Consider the following 24758-nt stretch of genomic DNA (forward strand, 5'->3'; position numbering starts at 1 on the left):
TACTCTATGTAGACAAGTCAAATATTTAATTTTATAAACCATGACTTCTAAACAAGGAACTAGGAATCTTGGGTAGCCCAGGTGGCTCAGCGGTTTAGCGCCGCCTTCAGCCCAGGGCGTGATCCTGGAAACCTGGGATCGAGTCCCACCTCGGGCTCCCTTCATGGAGCCTGCTTCTCCCTCTGCCTGTGTCTCTGCCTCTCTCTCTCTCTCTCTGCATCTCTCATGAATAAATAAATAAGATCTTAAAAAAAAAAAAAAGGAACTAGGAATCTTGATATTTCTTTTATTAGGTCACCATCTTTCTTATTTTAATAGTTTTCTTAAAAATATATTTTATTTGTGACACTTAATTAATTAATTTATTTTTATGTCATCTTCATGCCCAGTATGGAGCTTGAACTTATGACCCAGAGATCAAGAGTTGCAATGCTCTGCTGACTGAACTAGCCAGGTGTTCCTATGTTTCAATAGGTTTTAGTTCACAAGTGCTTAGTAGTACTTTGTTAATCAGCCAGTTGAATATGAGGAGAGAAGGGAATCTTGTACTAAGGGACACCATATGCAGAGACCTGAAGGTAAATGAGACCATGATTTGAGAGTATTGGTTAGCATACAGTTGGGTTAAAAATAATTTGATCATCATAATTAAATAGCAGTTTGATTGAGGGGCACCTGGGTGGCTCAGTCAGTTAAGCATGCAACTCTTAATTTTGGCTTAGGCCATGATCTCAAGGTTGTGGATCAGACCTGTGTTAGGTTCTGCACTCAGCAGGGAGTCTGCTTGGGATTCTCTCTCTCCCTCTACCTCCCCCCCAACCCCCCCCCCACACACCTGCCATCTCTCTCTCTCTCAAATAAATAAATACATTAAAAACAAAAAACCAAAAAACAAGGGCAGCCCCAGTGGCTCAGTGATTTAGCTCTGCCTTTGGCCCGGGGAGTGATCCTGGAGACCCGGGGATTGAGTCCCGCGTCGGGCTCCCTGCATGGAGCCTGCTTCTCCCTCTGCCTGGGTCTCTGCCTTTCTCTCTCTCTCTGTCATGAATAAATAAATAAAATCTTAAAAAAAAGAAAACAAAAAAAAAAACAAATAGCAATTTGGTTGAAAAATGAGTATCCTCTAGTTCTTTTTTTCTTTCCAGTTTGGTCATTTTGGTGCATGATGGATTATCTTTCAAGCTTTTGTGCTCTAATTTTCAGGAGCATTTTTTCTAATACTTGTTTTTGTGCTTCTAACTGATTTTCAGAAAAGTTTGTAATTTTCATTTGTCCCCTTTAGTGAGCATGTTTTTTTCAGTAAGTAAAAAGCAAACTATATCCCAGAAAAGGATCTGAAATTTTCAGGGTTTGTAGCCTTTTTCCTTTTAAAAACTGTTTATCCTACTGTATTAAATGTCACCTATATCTACTTGTGTAGTTTGTTCAAGTTTTCATTTTGCTGCGTTACTGAATAACATTCAACAAAGGTTTTATCAACTCTCGCTTAAGGGTTCTTTCCATGTTGTGAGTAAATATGAAAATTCATTGTAGGAACTTTATCTCTTTAAGCATAGTATACTAGAAATGGATAGGTTTCTTAAAAATAACTGTACTAGGGTGGGATTATTTTTTTTTTTGAATTTTTTTTTTTTATTATTATTTATTTATGATAGTCATACAGAGAGAGAGAGAGAGAGGCAGAGACACAGGCAGAGGGAGAAGCAGGCTCCATGCACCGGGAGCCCGACGTGGGATTCGATCCTGGGTCTCCAGGATCGTGCCCTGGGCCAAAGGCAGGCGCCAAACTGCTGCGCCACCCAGGGATCCCTATGGTGGGATTCTGAACTCACCTGTATGCAATTCATTATGTCTGTGTTTTTTCCTTTATTTTTAATTGAGATCTTTTGTTTTCCTTATATGTAAAAAGGATAACACATTCAATTATTCATCAATCCAGGTGTCTCACCACCCAGCTTCATTTATCTATCTATGTAGATACTCTTTATAAAACCAAATCTTTTTTTTTTTTTTTTTTTTTTTTTAAATTTTTATTTATTTATGATAGTCACAGAGAGAGAGAGAGAGGCAGAGACACAGGCAGAGGGAAAAGCAGGCTCCATGCACCGGGAGCCCGATGTGGGATTCGATCCCGGGTCTCCAGGATCGCGCCCTGGGCCAAAGGCAGGCGCCAAACCGCTGCGCCACCCAGGGATCCCTAACCAAATCTTTATCCTAGCTTTCACAGTTCCTCTTTTGAAATTTTAAAGATTTTATTTATTTATTTTATTTTAGAGAAAGAGAGCAGGAGGAGGGGCAGAGGGGGAGAGAGAGAGAGAATCTCAAGCAGACTCCCTGCTCAGTGTGGAGCGTGACGTGGGGCTCCATCTCAACCCTGAGATCATGACCTGAGCTGAAAGTAAGAGTTGAACACTTAACCAACTGAGCCATCCAGGCACCCCACCCTCTTCTCTTTGGAAATTTCAGATCACTTGTGAGCTGAATGTAATCTGAATGGGTAATATGGGATTGGAGTTTGAATAGTAAGAAAATGTTTGCTAAAATTGAGACACTTATTTGTGTGCTGGAGAAACAAAAAGCACCTTCTCATTGGCCATCATGTGAAAAGTTGTGAAGAAACTGACTTTATCATAAAGTACAGATGTGAGTGTGATTACATTGAGTCCACTCTTAGTGAAAGAAAAGAAAAACATGAATGAGGCAGTACGATGGATCAAGACAGAGACATTGGTAAGTGGCTGGGGTCAGCCAAGTAGCAGTGATCTAACTCTCGGATCTCAAAGTGAACAGATACTTACTAGCTGTATTAGTTGGATGTTTTGGCCCTTAAGCAATAATATCCAAAGAAAAGTGGCTTAGGCTAAAGCTACAAACTAAGTGAGATAACCCTTATCTAACCAGAAGCCTGGAGGCAAGGCTTCTCCAGTTGTTGGTAGAGGGCTCAGTGATACTATCAGAACTTTCCCAGTGTTACAATCAGCAGCTTGGTGGTATCTTTCCTCATGGTCAGAAGATTGCTCCATCAGTTCCAGGGGTCATGTCCAGACACAACCAAGAGCTATGTGGGAGAACAGCAGTTTGCTCCCGTACGTACTTCCACAGCCCTGCCAGCCAGCTGCTGCTCTTTTGGGTGGGCCTCAGGAGTTAGGAATGGGTTCTGTGGCATGCCCCTGCTGTAGAGGAGGATGGAAAGAGGACTTTCTGACACTCTGAACTTCTAAAGGACAGATAGGCACTGCCAGCAAGGAAGAAAGCAGGAGGAATAATTGTGAAGTTGGCAACCAGCAGTGTTTGCTGATTTGCCCCAGAAAATAACTGCCCTGCTCTGTGCTCTCACTGTGATAATATATTCCCTTAGAATATCAGCGCAGTTTAAGAGAGGTGAAGCATTCTTAAATATAACACTGAATTATGCCTGTGGTTTCTGTTCTCTACATTGAGAAATCTGCAGAGTCTAGTTCCCTTTGAAAACTGTCATCATGTTTTATTTTTTTCTACTTTGAGACATTTGCTGAGTCTAGTTCAGAGATTTTTATATAATGATTGAGATTTTTTTATGTAATGATTTGAGATTTTATATAATGATTGTAGTTTTAAGAGTATGCCTCTTTTTTGGTGTGGGTGGGGGACACTGGCAGCTTTTAAGGCAGTATCTCCATGCTGTGGTGTTTATTGCCAGACAGGAAAGTAGAACGGAACCTGGAAACCCATCCTCAAGTTCAGGAGGAAAGTCTGAGATTTATAAAGAAATATCAAATGCTCAGATGATTTTATAGGATCTTCAGATTAAGCTGCCAGCAGCAACTGTTAATGGTGTAACACACAGACGAGTGACTTAAATCAGTAAGAGGGCTAATCTGGCCTTTCTTGTGTTTATGCTAAGGGCAGAGTGACAGCCTCATTGGAGTCTCTGTGTTACAGTTCATACCATCAGAAGCACAGTTTGGGATAAGACTTTTTTTTGAGAGAGAGAAAGAGCTCGCACATATGCGGGGTGGGTGGGTGGGGGGAGAGACAGAGAGAGAATCCCAAGCAGGCTGCATACCCATGGGAGTGTGGTCCCATGACGCTGAGATCCTATCCTAGCTGAAATCAAGAGTCCGGCGCCCAACCAACTGAGCCACCCAGGTGCCCCAAGATAAGACTGTTTTGAAGATGCGTCAGGCAGACATGTAATGTAAAAGTGCCCTTTACATATATTTGCCCTCCACAGTTTTCTTGTCAAAGATAGAATCTTTATAATTGTAGTCCTGGAGGGCCATCTAAAAACAGTGAAATACAAAGGGATTCATCTTAGATTCTAGATATCACCAGCCATCCACAGTGAAAGTTCTGGTCAGCTATTTAAAAAAAAAAAAAAACGATGAAGTATCAGTGAACAGCAGTACATCAGCGGGAAGGTGCTGATACAGAGAGACTTTCAGAACAAGGGAAGTTGTAACGAGAAGCTCGAATTAAAGCAAGTATGTCTCCTTACCTTCATGTGTTTTTTATAGGTCAGATATAAAATGGAATTATTTTTTAATAACAATTTGATGTATTTTAATAAGTATTGTAAAGAATTCTAGACTTTCACTATCTTCTGTGATTTCATACTTTGTCTTGCTGCTTTCATTATACAATACAAAAAAAAAAAAAGGAAATAGAGAATCAATCACACTGGCTTTAACTAGAAAAAATTTAATTGGAAAAAAACTAAAACACCTAAGCCCTGACAAATTCCAATTCCTTGCCTCTTATAATTTTCATTTATTTTAACATTTTCTTAGAGAAAAATTAAAAAGTGTGCACATGAGAATAACAGAAAACCTGCCCCATCAGCCTGCAATGACTGTGCGTTTTCAACTACAGGTATTCCTCACTGACCCAACTCTTGCTGTCTGAATTCAGAAACAGAACAGATGGGACAGCAAGGGATGCTTAGATGTATTCCTAACCCATTTCTGCAGACTCATGTTATTTCTAATCCAAATCACTGTTTTTTCATATTGGTTCTCATTATGGAACATCTATGTTTTCCTAATTTTTCTCTACAGTTATCAGTTAAAACAGTAATAACTGTCAAATGAATTTGAATTTTATTTTTCTTAGAGAGTGTGCAAGTGAGGAGGTGGGAGGGGCAGAGGGAAGGGAAGGAAAGAGAGAATCTTCTTTTTTTACAAAGATTTTATTTATTTATTAATGAGAGACACACAGGGGGAGAGAGAGAGAGAGGCAGAGACACAGGCAGAGGGAGAAGCAGGCTCCATGCAAGGAGCCCGATGTGGGACTCGATCCCGGGTCTCCAGGATCACGCCCTGGGCCGAAGGCAGACGCTAAACCTCTGAGCCCCCCCAGGGATACCTGAGAGAGAGAGAATCTTAAGCAGGCTTCACACTCTACTAAGAGTCTGACGTGGGGCTGGATCTTGTGACCCTGAGATCATATCCAAGTCGAAATCAAGAGTCAGATGCTCAGCTGACTAAACCACCCAGGCACCCCTGAATTTGAATTTTATTTTTAACTTTTAAAAAATATTTATTCATGAGAAACACAGAGGCAGAAACATAGGCAGAGGGAGAAGCAGGCTCCTTGAGGAGCCCAATGCAGGACTCTGGGATCATGACTTGAGCTGAAGGCAGACACTCAACCACTGAGCCACCACCCAGGTGTCCTTGAATTGTAAAGAATAGGATAAGACCTCAAAAGTCTGAAATATGAAAAAAAATGATACTTAAAAATGTGTATTTAGGTTCACAAAAACATTCCGTGATGTACTTAAGATACTAACCATTGAAAAAACAATGACTAGATGTGTTCAATTTTTCCACTTTTAAATTTTTTTAAAATTTTGAAATAGTTTTATTTATAATAATTTGTTTTGGAATAACTTTTTTTAAAAATTTTTATTTATTTATGATAGTCACAGAGAGAGAGAGAGAGAGAGAGGCAGAGACATAGGCAGAGGGAGAAGCAGGCTCCATGCACCAGGAGCCCGACGTGGGATTCAATCCCGGGTCTCCAGGATCGCGCCCTGGGCCAAAGGCAGGCGCTAAACCTCTGCGGCACCCAGGGATCCCTGGAATAACTTTTTAAAAAGATTTTATTTATTTATTCATGAGAGGGAGAGAGTGGCAGAGACACAGGCAGAGGGAGAAGCAGGCTCCCTGTGAGGAACCCAATGCGGGACTCGATTCCAGGACCCCAGGGTCACGCCCTGAGCCCAAGGCAGATGCTCCACCGCTGAGCCACCCAGGCGTCCCTGAAATAACTTTTTCTAGAAAGAATTTTAGATATATAGAAGAGATAATTTTTTTGAGATAATTTAAATATATACAAGATACTGCAGTTTCTTTCACCCATCTTTGCACAATGATAACATCTGATGTAGCCAAAATACCTTTATCAAAATTAAGAAATTAACATTGGTACAGGTAGATTGATTTTTAACTGTCATTTCAGCCAAATTGCCGTGTTGACCGACACACTTCTTGCTGAGTTACCTGGAACTCTACCACTGATCTTAATCATAATCGCCTCTATGCTCCCAGCTCTATGTGATGGTCATGTTTGGTACCCTGTGACCTTCATCCCCTGTTCCTCAGGCTACAGATGACTGACTGCCTTTTGGGCAGGTACCCAGCCATGTCCAGTCTAAATGCTGGCCAGAAACCTCTGATGTGGCCAGAAAAATGGCTTTCCAGTTTTAGTTTTCTTTCTAATCCAGGTGTCTACAATATCCTTCTCCCCACTTTAGAATGGGTTGAAATGTCATTCATTTAAACCAAGAAAGCCTGATCAGAATGGTCTGGGTTAGATTAACTGGACCATAGTTCCCTGTGGCCGGAGGGTGTGCATCTGTGGGTTTGCTGGGGAAGGAGAGGCAGAAGCAGGAACGGCAGAGGTTAGCTAGGGCACCTCGCTAGACAGAGTCTCTTCATTGGATCAGTTTAATGGTTTTACCTGTATCTTCTGTTGCATGTTTGTTCTTTGCAATTTTTGACTCTAGAGATGGAGATCTTTTCAGGTTCTGGAACATTTGCAACTGTTACCTCTTCCAATCCTGTCTCTACCCCCTGTTCCTTCCTCCTTCACTTTATCTTCAGTGTTTCTTACCTATTCTTTTTGTGTTTTCCAACTTTATATTTTTTTTTTATCTTTCATTCTATAGGTGGCCAGGGTCAGGCCACATGCCACTTAATCCAAGGTTTGCAGTTTCCTGGGCCATCAAACAATGCAAACCTTGGTTAGAAGACTTCAGGCATTGGTTTTCTTTGTGATGACTGTTACCCTGAGGATGTTGCCCTTAAGAGTTACAGGTTATTGTGGGGACACTCTTTCTTTAGGCTCATCATTTATTTTATGTGGGTCCCAAGCTTTGAATTATGTTTTTAGTACCATCAAACTAAAATTTATATTCTCCCTCATGATCGAATGCCCTCAGCAAACTGGCCCAAAGCAAACGTCTTAATAGTTCCTGCACCAAACTGATGTGCTTGGGTCTTTGAGGCAGCTTTTCAGGAATATGGTCTGGACGCGTTATTGGCTGTGAACACGGATGCAGTGCTAGCTGCAGGGTTTTGCTAAAAGACTTGATGTTCCCTGGACCATAACTTAGGAAAGGGAAAGAAGGTTATCTTCTCTTCTGGGTCCTTCCGCACAAACATACTGGAGATTTTTCTCACCCTTTCTCACCCCAAGACTTAGTTTCAGATGGGATAGGAGCTAAGAATTCCAAACTTCTCCTTATTTTCTGCCTCCTCTTTCTCTCTGTATTCCTCCCCCCAGTTTTTATATACTCTTGATTGTTGTGGGAGAACTGTACTTACGCCATTACCTGCCGCTTCCTGGATGCTGTAGTTTACAGTATAAACTCTGCCAGGAAAGTTTTCTTGCTTTGGTTTGTGATATTTAAAGCCAAGGTCTTAGAATTTTAAAAACCCTTAGATCTTGAAAGTGAAATTCTTAGCTTTTGACAATTATGGTTTCCATGGATGAAGGTCTTAAATCTAAAAGCTGAAAGTATAAAACTCTTAGAAAAAAAATATAGTTGTAAATATTCATGATTTTATATTAGGCAATAGGTTCTTAAATACATCACCAAAAGCACAAACAAAAAATAGATAAATTTGACTTCATCAAAATTCAAAAACGTTTGTGCATGAGGATACTATCAAAATAGTGAGATATTGAAGTACCAGTACCTTTTCAAGAGAGTGAGTAGGTCCAGAACTCAAGACAGACTTCTAAGCTAGAGATATATATTTTGTCATCATCAGTGAGGAGGCAGTGTAACATGGTAGTCCCAGGATGGATGTGAGAAGAGCAAAGAAAGGAGTCCTGAGGGAGTAAGTAGAGAAAGAAAGGAGTGATCTGAGAGGTTGAAAGAAGGGTTTGAATTTTCAAAGAAGCTTCCCCCTCTCGACTCTAAGCTCCTTGAGGGCTTGACTGTGCCATGTTCATCATTTTATCCCCAGTTCTTGTCATAAAGTAGGCTTCCAGTAAATGTTGTTAAATGAAAACTGAGACGCCTTAAGAAACAGTGATCAGCTGTGTCCGATCTCAAATAGGTCAACTGACTTAAGGGTGGAGCAACGGGTTGCTGATTGATTGTCTTCTGTTGAAGACACTCCGGTGGAATCTCCGTGCTGCGGGTACATTGCCAGATGGCTGAGGACCAGGAGTGAGCGGTTGCAAGAGTGGAGACAGTGCAGACATTCTTTTCAAAAAGCTGGAAGGATAGTAGGGAGAGTGCATGTTGTATCAAGATGAGAGAGATGTCAGCATGGTTACTTGCTTCACAGGAGAAGTCAGTAGAGAGGGAGAACTTGGGGATCCCTGGGTGACTCAGTGGTTTAAGCGCCTGCCTTTGGCCCAGGGTGTGATCCTGGAGTCCTGGGATCGAGTCCCACATTGGGCTCCCTGCATGGAGCCTGCTTCTCCCTCCTCCTGTGTCTCTGCCTCTCTCTCTATGTCTATCATAAATAAATAAATAAATAAATCTTAAAAAAAAAAAGAAAGGGAAAACGATACAGGGAGAAGGAGGTATGTGAGATTGACTGAACATTATCCTTAGGATTAGAGGGAATGGAGTAAAGATAAGAGATTTGAGTAGGAACAGGAATATAGTTTCCACTGACCATGGGAATAATGGAAGGAGGGATGGTGTCAATGGAGAGCAGTGTTTGGGTGGTAGGTGAGGAATTTGGGGCCTGGGTACACTTGATGAATTTTTCTGGTGGAGTGGCAGGGATGTAGTCATTGGCTGAGATTATAGGGACAGAAGATGGTGATTGTAGGGGAGAGTCTGAGGAGAAAGGGAGAATTTTGAGCTGGCCATGGGGGAAAATGAGGGAACTAACTGAACAGGATTGCTTCGATGAGTTGTAATGACACATTTTTCATGGCTCTGGTGTGTGAGTGGTCCCCACCCGCCACCCCATCTCAAGGCTCAGCAGGCCAAGCCTCTGAGCAGACAAGGCGAAGGAGTGGATTGACCTTGGTGGTCTGAGTTTAAACGGGCCAATGAGGCAGAAAGGGAAGCAAGAGATTCCAGCAGTGATGGTGTTCAAGGTGACGGGCCATGGAGTCCAGGCTGACGAGGGAATGATGGAGACCACAAAGTGGCATCTGGGACATGGGGTGGTGGAGACTGGGGGTTAGAATTTAGATTAAGTTAAATTGAAACTTACCCAGGGGGAGCAGGAGCTGGCCAGGGACTGGGTTTCTGAAGCAGAGAGGTGAAGGGTTGGGGTTGGGCCGCTTCGGGACTGTAAAGCAGGGGCATTGCAGAAAGCGAGGTGCTCGCAATCGGTCTGGAGCAACGGGCAGGAAGGCCCCGAACGGGGTCCCAAAGTCCTTGGGGAGCGTATGAGAAGGGCCGGGCGGTCAGCAATGGCAGAAGTGGAGGGGCAGGGCCAGGACGGCCTGCTGAGCTGGGGCCAGGCCGCCCGCGGGCTGTGGGCAGGAGGCAGGAACGGAGCTGGCGCCAGGTTTAGCCCGGACCAGACAAGGCTGAGAGGTGCTCGTTGGGTTCCAGGCGCAGCACCGGTCGTCGGGAGGAGCAGCCCAGGTGGGGGGCGGGGGGCACCGCAGACACGGGCAGAGCGAGCAGAGCGCCGGCCCAGGCCCTGGACGGGGTGACGAGACACGGGGTGGTCGTGGCTGATCTCCACATTTGTATTAGTTTTGTGGGAAAATGTTTATGCTGATGCACCGAGATTCGGCTCCTGCATGGAGCTGATGACTGCACCGTCCTCACAGCCATGCAGCCGGCTCGGCGGTCTGGCCTTTGCTCAGTGGGTCGTAAAGAAGCCTGCGTGGGGCCTGGGGCAGTGTTCTTCCTTGGCGGGGCTCAGCCTAGGTGAGGAGGGCCGCACGGTGGAAGCACTTAGCCAGGGTCGCCTGGACCCTTGACCCTGACGGACTTGTCTCTACAGGGTGGGCAGATGGGTAGAGATGATCCTGAGTCCAAATCGGATTTATTTATTTTTTATAAATTTTTATTTATTTATGATAGTCACACACACAGAGAGAGAGAGGCAGAGACACAGGCAGAGGGAGGAGCAGGCTCCATGCACCGGGAGCCCGGCGTGGGATTCGATCCCGGGTCTCCAGGATCGTGCCCTGGGCCAAAGGCAGGCGCCAAACCACTGTACCACCCAGGGATCCCCTGGGTCCAAATCGGGATGAGAAATGATAGGCCTTGGAGTGAGGAAGCTGATGCCAGCTGGAGGGGAAATATCAGAAGTTTTGAGTCCCAAAAGGAGAGAATAGCAATAGGAATGATTCCTGATCTTCTTGATCACTTATAAATTTAATACCATTGCAGCAATATTTAAATCCTATTTAAGGTGAAAAGCATTAAATGTCTATTTTCAGAATTAGAAAACGTGTCCATTTATAAATTTCTTTCTTTTTTTAATTTTTTTATTTATGATAGTCACACACAGAGAGAGAGGTAGAGACATAGGCAGAGGGAGAAGCAGGCTCCATGCAGCGGGAGCCCAACGTGGGATTTGATCCCGGGTCTCCAGGATTGCGCCCTGGGCCAAAGGCAGGCGCTAAACCGCTGCACCACCCAGGGATCCCAACATGTCCATTTATAAAGTTGCAAAACCATATTCTTGAAGTTTTACCTCTCCCAAAATGGCTTTCTTTTTTTTAAATATTTATTTATTTATTATTTATGATAGAGAGAGAAAGAGAGAGAGAGGCAGAGACACAGGAGGAGGGAGAAGCAGGCTCTATGCCAGGAGCCCGATGTGGGACTCGATCCCGGGACCCCACAATCCTGCCCCGGGCCAAAGGCAGGCGCTAAACCACTGAGCCACCCAGGGATCCCCTCAAAATGGCTTTCTTAAAACCAAAACTTCTACTACATTGATCTTTGACATATTTAAAATATACTTTCAGACTTCCTTGGGTTAAGGAATACTTAGATTCATGATGCACGGTATTTTTACAAACCCCTAAGAATATTGGTATGTAAAAAAACAAAACAAAAACAGAATATTGATATGTGCTCTTGAACACTTATCTTGATAAGCACTGAATAATGTATAGATAGAAATGTTGAATCATTATACTGTATATCTGAAACTAGTGTAATGCTGTATGTTAATTATACTTTGATTCTTTTTTAAAAATATTTTATTCATTTATTCATGAGAGATAGAGAGAGACAGACAGACAAACAGATACAGGCAGAGGGAGAAGCAGGCTCCATGCAGGGAGCCGGACGTGGGACTCGATCCCGGGTCTCCAGGATCAGGCCCTGGGCCAAACTGCTGAGCCACCCAAGGCTCCCCCTCAGATTTTTAGCTGTGTGGGAGTCAATGCCCCTAACACCCACTTTGTCCTGGGGTCAACTGTATTTCTAATTTTCTAGAATACTAAACCATATGGCGATATATGTATTTGCATAAAATTTTATCACGTATTCTTTATTTATTTCCATAGTGTAGATTCTTGGAAATGGATTTGTTTGTTCAAAGGCTATAAGCATTTCTGAAGATCCTGACACATACTGCTTAGAAAAATTCTTAATGATAGGGTAACATAATTGGCACTTCCAGCAACGACTAAATTTTGCAAATGGTCACAGTAAACACCAAATGCAAAAAACACCACCTGAATATTTTCAAATCTATACGGGGGATGTGAGACTGACATAGATGGCCATATCTTGATAATGGAAAACATTTTTGTTCTTATTCAGATAACTCCAGGCTGGATGATGACTGAATAGGTAACACACAGGGTTTTAGATAATTGAATGACTGATCTGATGAGGCAGATGGTGGTTTGAAGCCAGTGTGAGCTATGGAATAGAAAACAAAATGGTATTTCATTTCATTACACGTATAGGTTCAGGGCACTAAATCTATGTGCTGGAATCTGTAAGGAGGTGTTACTGGTTTATTATTAAGGATACAACTCAGGAACAGCCAAATGGAAGAGACATGTAGGACAAGGCATGGGGGAAGGGGCACTTCCACGGGCACTCTGGACACATTGCCCCTTTAGCACCTTAATGTGTTCAGCTACTGGGAAGCACTAACCTTGTTTTTTTTTTTTTTTTTTTTTTTTTTTTAAAGCAGATTTTATTTTGGTGGTGGAATTCTGTATTGTTTTTGAGAGTATGGGTTTTTGGTTTTTGGTTTTGAGGACGTTAACCAGTCTTCTTGATGGTCTGTGAAAAAGTAGGTTCCATCATACAATTTTGAGAAGAAGCTACATACTGTATCCCTTTCCCACTTGGTGATAAACGGTGAATATCAACGTTCATCAGCTTAATAAAGCTCAGGGAAATGATACTACCACTAATGATTTAACATTTATTGAGTACTTAGTATTTTGAGGCTCTGTTTTAACAGTCCCACACATATTAATCTTTACAACAAGTCTCTCTTCTGTAATTACGTCCTTTTGTCTACAGATGAGAGAATTGAAGTCCAGATTGGTGAGATAACAGGCCCAAAGTTACCATAGCATGACTTAGTACATGGAAGAGCCAGGATGCCATCCCAGATAGACTGGCTCCAGAGGATTTTCATGTACTACCTTGTATTATTTGTAACCTAAAAGAAGACGGTTTAGTATTCAGTGCAGCATTTTTCTCAAGCTTATTTAACATTGGAGGCTCATGGTCTTTCAATATTTTTTTAGGGATTAGTCTTCCATGGAGTTAACTTGGAAGTGTTGCCTGTAACCAGCCTGCACTAATGCAGTCTCTTAAACACCATTATTTTAGAATAGAACATTAAAAAAAAAAAAATCTTGGTTTTCTGTTGATAATAGTAAATACTATATTTATTTGTTACTTTAAAATGTTATTGAGAGGCTAGTATTTTAACTTCAGGGCATTTTATATTGTCTTTTGTAATGACCTTCCTAGGAATTTTTAAAAGGTCAACATCACTTTACACTATGTTTGATGTACTAAAGCAGTTTTAATCCAAATCGCTATTTTACTCTGCTTTCTGTGCTCTTAATTAAAAATTTCTTTACAAAGAGCACCTGGGTGGTTCAGTGGTTGAGTGTCTGCCTTCTGCTCAGGGCGTGATCCTGGAGTCCCAGGATCGAGTCCTGCGTCGGGCTCCCTGCATGGAGCCTGCTTCTCCCTCTGCCTGTGTCTCTGCCTCTTTCTCTGTGTCTCTCATGAATAAATACATAACATCTTTAAAAATTTTTATTTACAAGAAACTGACAGCTTTTTGGTGCTTTGGAACATGATGGTAACTGACATCTTGAACTTGAACCTTGACTCTGCCTCTGTGCCTCTCTACAAGCTATGTGACCTTAGAAAAGTCACTTTATTTCTCAAAACTTCTGTTTCTTCCTATGAAAGATAAGGTTAATATCTTACAGGGTGGCTGTGAATCAAATGAGAAAATTCATAGAATTTCTGGCACATAGAAAGCTCACGACCAATGGTAGTTGCTCTCAATTCTATACCATGAATGAATTGTTGGAAATTCATTAGTTGGAAAAGAAAGGTCACTTTGCATTTGAACTGCCTCAGCGTTAACGCTGACATCAGCTACCTTTCTGATAAAGTGATGTTGTCCCGATACAGGTTGTATGGGAGTTAAAACCAGTTTCCTTCTGGCTTTCCAACTGACATAATAAGCAAAGCCTGACTGGGCAAACATAGACCTATTTATTAGATCACTTATTATTAATGTTAAACCAGCTCTGGTGCTGACTTATCCTGTTCCTTTTGAAATTTCACTGTTGTCATTTAAAATCTGCCAGACCTTGAGAAGCTTCACAGAATGCTAAAGGGTTTAATCCATCCTCCAGAACATGTGAAGTTTATATTCCAAAGTGGTCCTCTCCATTCAGCAGTATGTTCAGAATCATGCATGTAGGACAGAATTGCTCCTATTTTTACCCTTGCTACTGGAGGTTTGTTCAGTTTTCCTGGCACTCAACTTTGGAGTTTAGGGGGGGCAGTACTTAACACATCTAACCAAAGCATGAATAATTATTTAAAATAAAATGATTTTTTGAAAGATTTTAATTATTTATTCATGAGACACACAGAAAGAGAGAGAGAGGCAGAGACACAGGCAGAGGGAGAAGCAGGCTCCATGCAGAGAGCCCGACTCGGGACTCGATCCCGGGTCCTCAGGATCACTCCCTGGGCTGAAGGCAGACGCTCAACCACTGAGCCCCCCAGGCGTCCCCTAAAATAAAATGATTAAAAGGAGAAAGCAATTTATGGAGATTTGGCAATTGCCCAATGACTTACTCCTTCAGCAAAAAGAAAATGGGTTTGTTTTGAGCTGTATGTGGGGGGATCTCTCTAGGATTCTATCCTAAGTACCTCTTCTAGCCCTGGTACCTTGTAAGCACTCAGTAAATACTTATTGATGGACTGAATTTGATTTCTAATCCCAATTTTATGGCTTGCAACTTCTATAAACCTGGACCTTCTGGGAGTTTCTAAGCTTCAGTTTCCTCTTATGTAAAAAATGAGGTACCAATAGTTACGTCCCAGGATTGTTGTAACAGTGGAGTGTTCGTGCATTTAAAATAGCCAGCATGGCCCATGGCACATAGTGGGCCTCCGGTGCATTACATGCTTTCCCAGACACCTACCTCACTTTGTTCTTCAGTATTATTTTCAAGCACTTTCTCACTCCCTAAACACTAAGAAGCCATGTTCAAGAGAGAATTCGAGTGTTTGCCAATTAAACTGTTTTCAGTTTAATTTCAGTTTCAGTATATTCCTTTGTAGCCAACACTTGGAATGTTTCAGCAAAAGTGATCGTATGCTCGACAGACCTTGGTTTGAATTCTGGCTTCACAACCGACTGTGTTATGACCTTAGGTAAATTACTTAACCTGTCCGTAAAGTATCATGAGGTTGAAATGAGTAATAATATGTATAAAACATCTGGTTACATTGCCTGGTTTGTGCAGGCACAGAAGAGATTTATTATTTTAAGATGAGACTTTTATTTAATCTGATAATATACATTGGTAGTTGGTGTATATCGAGGGCCTACTCTACTCTAACCCTGTTAAGAGCAGCCAGGAAGATTTTGAATGAACATTGGGCATATGATTATGTAGGTGACTGACGTTGGCCTTCCCTGGAATCAGGTTCAGCAGAAGTGATTTTTTTTTTAAGATTTTATTTGTTTAGAGAGGGAAAGTGCATGTGTGCACATGAGCAGGGGGAGGTACAGAGGCAGAGAGAGCTAATCCCAAACCAACTCTACTGAATGCAGATTCTGATGGGAGGCTTGATTTTATGACCCTGAGACCATGACCTTTTTTTTTTTTTAAAGACTTAATTTATTTATTTGAGAGGCACAGGCAGACACTTTACCAAATGAGCCACTCAGGTGCCCCAAACATTGTTCTTTTAATAGAAAACATTCTTGAAATAGAAACCAAAAGAACAGTAGAACAGATCAACGAAAGTAAGAGCTGGTTCTTTGAAAGATTTAATAAGATTGATAAACCTCTGGCCAGACTTATCAAAAAGAAAAGAGAAAGGACTCAAATAACAGAAAACATTGTTGAAACAAAATTCAATATAGGTTTAATTACTTATGATTAAATTTTCTTGGATGTGCAAATATTTTTCAAAAATGTCACATAAAGATCTGGCCTCAAAATCTTTATGTTAAGGTTATTATGTGAATGTTGTAGGTAGTTTAGAGATGTTTTTGTCTCCTCCGCTGATGACATTATTTATGTCTCTGCTTCCGTTGTTGTCAGTCATTATCAACTCTTCAACCTCTTATATTTGTTCTAACAAATATTTATATAGTGTTCATAAATTTACATAAAATGAAATTGTTATAAAGAAATAAAGTAAGTTGGTTTTATTGGGTGTATTGAATTTTAGAGCAGAAAGGGTGCTCAAGAGAAATAACATTTATGGAATAATTTCTGATGCTAGATTGGAGCTTAAGTGCTTTTTATGTGTGTCTCATTTAAGGTGACAATCTATATGAATTTTGTGTTTGGAAAAGGAATGAGATTATCAGTTATTCCAAAAAGCTTGAAGTAAGCTCTCTTACTCCCTCTCTCTCATGAATTATTCTTGTATGGGTGTGTGTGTGTGTATATATATATATATTTTTTTTTTAAGATTTTATTTTATTTATTCATGAGAGACAGAGAGAGGAGTGAGAGAGAGAGACATAGGCAAAGGGAGAAGCAGGCTCCCCACAGGGAGCCCCATGTGAGACTCCAGGCTCATGCCCTGAGCTGAAGGCAGACACTTAAGTGCTGAGCCACCCAAGAGTCCCTTGTATAGTTGTATTATAGAGATTGATTTGTTTTCCTAGAGTAACTAAAAATTAAAGGAGTTCCACTTGATGGGATGAGCACTGGGTGTTATATCTTGGCAAATTGAATTTAAATTAAAAAAATAATAAAAATCTAAATAAAGGAGTTTTTAAAAAATATTTTATTTATTTATTTGACACAGAGAGAGAGGGAGAGAGAAGCAAAAGCAGGGGGAAGATGCGGGGAGCCTGATGCTGCGGGGCTCAGTCCCAGACTCTGAGGTTTAACCAATTGAGCCCCCCAGCTCCCCAACCTTTTAAAAAGATTTTATTTATTTGAAAGAGAGAGAAAGTGAGGGGGGTGAATACTGGGCTTTAATCAGATCTTTTAAACAGTTTTTAAAAATATTTTGGGGGGATATGGTATTAAGTTTGCAATTCTTAAGCTTTTGCACTAAAAGTAGTACAGAAACCACAAATCAAAAATCTACTCAAAAAATTAAAAATAGAACTACACATGGTCCAGCAATTCCACTTTTGGGCATATATCTGACGGAAATGAAATTACTGTCTTCAAGAGTCATCTGCACCCCCGTGTTCATTGCAGCATTATCTACAGTACCGAAGACATAGAAACAACCAGAATGTCCATCAGTGGATGAATGGATAAAGAAAATGTGGTATGTGCCACACGCACACTGGAATGTTTAGTCATAAAAAAGAAGGAAATCTTGCAGTTTACAAAAATAAAAAATGGGTGGAACCTGAAGGCATTATGCTAAGTGAACGACAAATACTGTGTGATCTCACTTAGTTGTGGAATCTAAAAATCAAAACAAAACAAAAAAACCAAAGGCCCAGAAACAGAGAACCAATCTGTGGTTGCCGGAGGCAGAGGATGGGTGAAGTGTGTGAAAGTGGTCAAAGGTTACAGATATCCAGTTATAACATAAATTAGTTCCAGGGATGTAATGTACAGCATGGTGACTGTAGTTAAAGATACTACACTGGGGGTGCCTGGGTAGTGCAGTCTGTTAAGTGTCAGTCTCTTGGTTTTGGCTCAGGTCCTGATCTCAGGGTTGTGAGACTGAACCCTGCACTGGGCCCTGCACACAGCTCGGAGTCTGCTTAAGTTTTTCCATCTCCCTCTGCCTCCCCCCCGCCAACCCTCACCCCAGCTTTCGCTCTCTCTCAAATAATTAATTAATTAATTAATTAAAAATACTGTATTGTGTATTTGGAAGTTGCTGTGAGAATAGTTTTTTTTTTTTTTTTTTTTTTTTTTGGGAATAGATCTTAAATGGTCTCATCACAAGGAAAAAAAATTGTAGGGATCCCTGGGTGGCGCAGCGGTTTAGCGCCTGCCTTTGGCCCAGGGCGCGCGCGATCCTGGAGACCCGGGATCGAATCCCACGTCGGGCTCCCGGTGCATGGAGCCTGCTTCTCCCTCTGCCTATGTCTCTACCTCTCTCTCTGTGTGTGACTATCATAGAAAAAAAAAAAAAGTTTAAAAAAAATTGTGATTGTATGGTGATGGATGTTTACTAGATTTATTGTGATCATTTTGTAATATACATATAAGTCATTATGCTGTGTATGTTAAAAAGTAACATACTGTTGTATGTCAAATATCAATAAAACTAGGGGAAAAATCTTTCCAGATAAGAATGTTTGGCTGCTATTTTTATTTAAAGTACTGGTAAAGGGAAAGAAGTCAGGAGGTCAAGTTTTATGTATTATATTATGATTTTATTTTTTATTTTTTTAAGGTTTTATTTATTGATTCATGAGAGACAGAGAGAGGCAGAGACACAGGCAGAGGGAAAAGCAGGCTCCATGCAAGGAGCCCGATGTGGGACTTGATCCCAGAACTCCGGGATCAAGTCCTGTGCTGAAGGCAGATGCTCAACTGCTGAGACTCCCAGGCGTCCCAAATTATGATTTTATATTATGAAAACCCAATTTAGTGATTTATACATACTTAGCATTAGTATGAGTGATCTCCCACCAAAACACAGTCTCTAAGGAGGGTGACTATTATATTGGTGGGTCTGCTGACATTGTATTATTCTTGGTGTTCAAACTGGTCTTGTTGCCAAGATACAGGAAGGTGTTCCTTCAGTTGGAAATTGTAATGCATTTCCCCATAGAAAGAGTGTAGTTCAAATAGTACTTTTAATTCTAGTTATTCATCCATTAAGTTAAAATTTTAAGCTTCTGAGATAAGGCAGCTACTGTGGTATATACAGCTTGTTTTTACAAGGATAAAAAGATGAATGAAACCAGGGGTGATATAATGTCTGATCTCAAATAAGAGCTATTTTTTTGCTAGCTGCGGAAAAATAAAAGTAGTGGTTGAAAGTCATTTAACATGGCTATATTTCTTCCTTTCTTTTTCTAAGGTTTTTAGGTACTTATGGATTAAATTGGCCTTTGGTGATTGCCCAGGGTTACAGCTTTATTTCATAATCTTGTTTCTTTGGAAAAATGTTTCCCAAGCTTTCTAACAAAGTCTCAGTGAACTTGGAGAAGACAGTGTGTGCATAGGTTGGAGACTTTGCCTTTTTTGAAATGGAAAAATTCTTGCCTCAGCATTACTGAGTTAATGTACAGTTAGTACAAAGTTTTCATTTCTAATTGCTGACTTGCTTGGTGAGTGAATGATTGATCATAATCAACTAGAAAGTGTAAGATAAAGCATGGTGACCTGATAGTTTTTCTTGTACAATCAATTCTTTAGTGTGATGAGTGTTTTTATAAACATTTTTTCTGTCTCTCAGATAGTTTCTTTCCCTCACTCCTTTTTTAGGAGACCTTGATGGAAGGGTTGGAAGCCTTGATGTTTGAGTAGACAAGGTAAGCATTCAAGTAAACTCTTCAGTATTGTGACAATTTAATTGGTTGAATTGATATCAAAAAAAGAATTTCAGTTATTTAAAGAAGAGTGAATTATTAACCGTGTTAATAATATTTATATCTGCCATCGCAGTAAGCACTTCATGTTCATTATCTGATTTAAGCCTACCAAGAGTCCTGTGAGAGATACTGTTACACCTGCTTTACAGACTAGGGCACTGAACCCCAGAAACCGACGAATTTCTGCTGTTGACATCGTGCACCTAACAAGTGTTGTGATATCGTGGAAGTAGTGTTACTTCTTTCTTGCTCTTTTGTCTCCCCCCTCAAACTCATCCAATCTCATTATTTGTTACTTTGTGGGACTTCTTTGCTCCCACAGGTCAGATTTTGTTGTCGGGGTGGGTTTTCTGCACTCTCCTCATCTTCCATACTCTTTTGTGCACACTTTTTTCAAGGTTATACAGTTCAGCAAGTTAAGTCATTTGTTGGGGATTGTTCAAACAGGGATCCTCAGTCCCCCACCTTCATTACCCCTTCCCAGAGGTGACACTTCTCGACTGTCTTCACTGTTTGGGATTTGCCTGTGGTTTTTCAAATAACATATTTGAATTGATGTTACCTGAGTTTTTAGTTTAGGGCATAACTTGGGTTTGTATGATTTTCTGTGTCCTTATCACTAACTGAACTCAACAGTCTCTACCCGTTGCCCAGAGTTCCTGTTTTCTCTCACATAATTTATTCTGTTAACGTCATCGTCCTGAGGAAATTTCTCCTAGGGCAAAGTGCTGCAGTGCAGAGTAGCTTCTGCTTTCCCATAGAGCTCAGCTCTTATGTCAGGGGCTCTCTTTTCCTTTGTGTTGGGTCTTCTATTTCTTCTCTCCTGTGTCTGCTTTCTTGGTTCATTCTCTTACTTTGCATCCCTAGAGCCTCTACTGTACAAGATATTGAATTATCTTGACTGGACCTTGAATTCATTTTTTTTTCCTTATTATCATCTGTTTTTTTCTCTATTCTTTCTGATGAATTTCCCTAACTTTAATTTCCAAGGTCTCTTTTAAAAAGCATTGTTATTGGGACACCTGGGTGGCTCAGTGGTTGAGCGTCTTGCCTTCGGTCCAAGGCATGATCCCAGGGTACCGGGATCGAGTCCTGCATCAGGTTCCCTGCAGGGAACCTGCTCCTCCCTCTGCCTGTGTCTCTGCCTCTCTCTGTGTGTGTCTCTCATGAATAAATAAATAAAACCTTAAAAAAAAAAAGGAATTTCTAAAAAATAAAATAAAAATTTCTTTGGTTAATATTGTGATTCCACCAAGTTCCTTTTCTTTTCTTTTCTTTTTTTTTTTCTGATGAGTAATAATCCTGGGCTGTGAAAGGTTGATTAGAAGCTTTGAGTACATCACTGGTACTTGTTGACTGTGAGAGTTCACTGTCCGGGGACTTGGCTTTGCTGTCTACTAGGGAGCACTTGATCTCTGTTTCTGATTTCATTCCCCTTTTGTTTTTTTTTTAATTTTTATTTATTTATGATAGTCACACAGAGAGAGAGAGAGAGAGAGAGAGAGAGGGAGGGGCAGAGACACAGGCAGAGGGAGAAGCAGGCTCCATGCCCCGGGAGCCCGAGGTGGGATTCGATCCCGTGTCTCCAGGATCGCGCCCTGGGCCAAGGGCAGGCGCTAAACTGCTGCGCCACCCAGGGATCCCTTCATTTCCCTTTTGTAGAAGTCTTTTAATCTCCTGCCTGAGGTCTGAAAGCCCACATGCATTTCCCTGGGAGCTGAGTAAGGGGAAAAGGCTGAGGATTTCAGCATTCAGTATATGTATGTGCTTACTTAATCCCCTGATTTCATTAAGTTCTGTCTGCAGTGTGCTTTGTCTCCTTTGTTCAGAAATCCTCTTCAGAGAATAACCCTCTAGAATTTTACCTTGGTGAGAGAGGCACAGTTAACCTAAGCACATGAAATTTAGGAAGGCATTGAGAGATGAAGCCGTTTCTTAAAGAGCTTTCAACTGACCTGCCTAATTTGGTGTCCCCTTCACCCGTTTCCAGAGGTACCATCTGTTACCAGGCCCTGTGCCTTTGGAGAATTCTGTGGACTAAGTCAGGTTAGTTTTTGGCTTTCTACATTCCTGGTTTAAGATTCAGCTTTCTTGGATCTGCTAGTAGTTACTACTGTTCCATCTGCTTTCCGGCCTTCAAACTTTTTTCTATGCCTTAAAAATACTTTATTAGCATTTCAGCTCAATTTTGGGAAAGAATGAAATTAAATGTGTATGCTCAATCTTTCCATCTTCTCAGAAACTTGCTAGATTTTTTTTGTTTGCCTAAGCATTTATCTATTCTTCTTTTTCTTTTTTTTAATTGTGGTAAAACACACAGAATCCTTACCATTTTAAAGTGTGCAACTCAATAGCATTAAGGCACATACACCATGTTATGTACCCATCACCACTGTTTGGTTCCAGACTTTTTCATCACATCCAAAAGGAAACCAGTGCCCATTAAACAGTCACTCTCTACTCCTCCCTCTCCCCAGCCCCTGGCAACCACTGATCTGTTTTCTGTCCCTGTGGATTTGCCAGATCTGCTGAAACATTTTTAGACAGGGCAATCAGGCAAGGCTTCTTTAGAGAGGATATTTGAGCAGAAATCTTATTGCTGGGCAGTGGGCGGGGGGGGGGGGGGGCGGGCGAAGCATCAGAAATGTTGGGGAAAGAATCCTGCTTCTTTGTACACTTAGATGTACAAAGTTACAAGGCTTTTGTTATCGTCACCCTGAAAACCAGCAGAAGCCAAGTAAGAATCATAGTCTTAAAAACCCATCAGCGAGTGAAGATACAAGGAAACCTAGATGAATTAAACTCCAGAAAGTAACGAAAAGCTTCACAGTAGAGAAGAGGCCCATGGCTGCTCTGAGGTGAACAGCCCAAGAAGGGGAACTGCCACAGATGGAGGAAAGGAGGAGCCAGCCACACTTTCAGGTGGCTCGTGTGGCCCCGTGCCGGAGGGCTGGCACACCTGGCTAGAACCCTGATGAGCCCCAGTTCTGCACCAAGGAGCAAGTCTGCCTCCAGCCCTCAGCCACAGGTTATAAAGCACACATCTGGGCCAGGAAGTGCCACTGACAGCCCCTACCTGAGGCCCAGGGCTCTCTCCTCAAGTGCACAGGGCACTGAACAGGGGTGAAGGAGTAGACCTGGAGAGCTGAGAGAAACACAGCACAGGTGCCCTAGGTTTTCAGTTATGGAAGGCTGAAGGCAGAGAGAGCTGGAGATGCTTCCCCCCCCCCCCCCCTGCAGCTCTGTGCTTTCAGTCCCCAAGGACTGAGGATGACTGCAGGAGAGGTGAGAAGCTCCCCTCATTCATTCCAGGCCTTCACACAGTGTAGAAAGCTGCCCCCAGCAGGAAGGCTGGGGAGGAAGACCGGGCTGAGGGAGGTCACCTATGCTGCAGGAAGCAAAGTGTGGGATGGGAAAGCAAAGAGAATAAGTGATAAACCTGGCAGTCATGCTTAATGCAGAGAGAGAGCTCCCAGGTTTTTTCTTTTTTTTTTGAGAATAAACTTTATTTTTTGGAATAGTTTTAGTTTTTTTTTTTTTTTTAAAGATTTGATTTATTTGAGAGAGAGAGTGCAAGTGAGCATAAGGGGTTGGCAGAAGGAGAGGGAGAGAAAGAGAGACTCAAGTAGACTCCCTGCTGAGCATGGAACCCATGGAATAATTTGAATTTTATAGAAAAATCACAAAGATAGTACAGAAAGTTTCTCTATGCCCCACACTGATTTCCCCCTATTGTGAACACCTCTAGTAGCATGGTATACTTGTTGTAAGTAATGAACTAATATTGATATATTATTTTTTTAAAAAATTTTATGTATTGAGACACAGAGGCAGAGGGAGCAGTAGGCTCCCTGCAGGGGGCCCAATGTGGGACTCGATCTCGGGACCCCGGGGTCACACCCTGAGCTGAAGGCAGACGCTCAACTGCTGAGCCACCCAGGCGTCCTGATATATCATTTTTAACTAATGTCCATACTTTATTCAGATGTTCTTTGATTTTACCTAATGTCCTCTGTCTGTTCCAAGATCTCATCCAGGGTTCCATATTTCATTTAGTTGTCATGTCTCTTTAGGCTCCTCTGGGCTGTGGCAGTTTCTCAGACTTCCCTTGTTTTGATGACCTAGACAGTTTCGAGGAGTATTGTTGAGGAGTTTTGTAGAATATCCCTCTATTAGTATTTGTTTCATATTTTTCTCATGATTCGGATTTTAGGTTTGGAGGAGGAAGACCATAGAGGCTATTTGCCATTTTCAACATATTAAGGGTACAGGACTTATCAGTGTTGGTGTTGAGCTTGATCACCTGGTCGAGGTAGTGGTTTTCGAGCTTCTCCACTGTAAGTTACTCTTGTTTTCTCTGTTTCCATACTGCAGTCTGTGGCAGGAAGTCACTTATTTCAAGCCCACACTTAAGAAGTGGGTAGTTATGCTCTCCTTCCATAAGGGTGGAGCATCTACATAAATTACCTGGAATTCTCCCGTGCAGGAAATTTGTCTCTTTTCCCTCATTTATTTACTTAGTCAATTATTTTCTTTAACAGTATGGACTCATGGATATTTATTTTATACTTGAGGTTATAATCCAGTTACTACTTTATTTATTTTGTTGGTGAACTTGTTCCACCTTTGACCGTTGGGAGCTTTCAGTTGGCTCTCATGTCTCTTTGACATAACCCCATCAAATTGTGTGTGTGTGTGAGAGAGAGAGGGAGAGAGCAAGGGCGAGGGAGAGCAAGCACTTTCTTTCTTCTGGCTCTGCGTGATGCTCCAGGTTTATTTGTACATTTCCTGCCACAGTCCTGTAGTCAGCTATTTCTCCAAGGAGCTCTGGTTCCTTGGAGAATAGAGAATGGGGAAACCAAGATCTAGGTGTTAGGTGTGCTTGTTGCTCCTGAGATGTTGTGCTTGTAGGCCCTCTCAGCTGACAGAGCCAGGAACTGTTGGTGCATTAATCTGTATCTATACACATATCTATAAATATTTCTGTATGTACCCATCTATATCTATATTAAGCTAAATATGAGTTCATACTGACACACCCAACTCAAATCTGTTGCCACATAGATCATTCTAAATTCCTCCCCTTGTTTATCTGTAAACTCTTATTCT

General features: G+C 41.5%; 1 protein-coding gene across 34 annotated transcripts in view; it reads left to right on the top strand.

Annotated features, from left to right (window-relative positions):
* SHLD2 (shieldin complex subunit 2) overlaps positions 1-24758 on the top strand; it is a 77701-nt gene that overhangs the window by 5482 nt on the left and 47461 nt on the right. For 13 of the 34 annotated variants that reach the window (XM_072756446.1, XM_072756445.1, XM_072756440.1 and 10 more), the window contains one exon: positions 19543-19589. The exons of 4 other annotated variants lie outside the window; for them this stretch is intronic. The gene's annotated coding sequence lies outside the window, so the exon portion shown is untranslated. Of the gene's footprint in view, positions 1-15226; positions 15320-19542; positions 19590-21639; positions 21696-24758 lie in introns of all 34 variants that reach the window. 17 more of the 34 variants (XR_012001142.1, XR_012001141.1, XM_072756424.1 and 14 more) reach the window with 3 other exon arrangements.

The sequence above is a fragment of the Vulpes vulpes genome, chromosome 4 (genome assembly GCF_048418805.1).
Source record: "Vulpes vulpes isolate BD-2025 chromosome 4, VulVul3, whole genome shotgun sequence".
NCBI classification, from domain to species: domain Eukaryota; kingdom Metazoa; phylum Chordata; class Mammalia; order Carnivora; family Canidae; genus Vulpes; species Vulpes vulpes.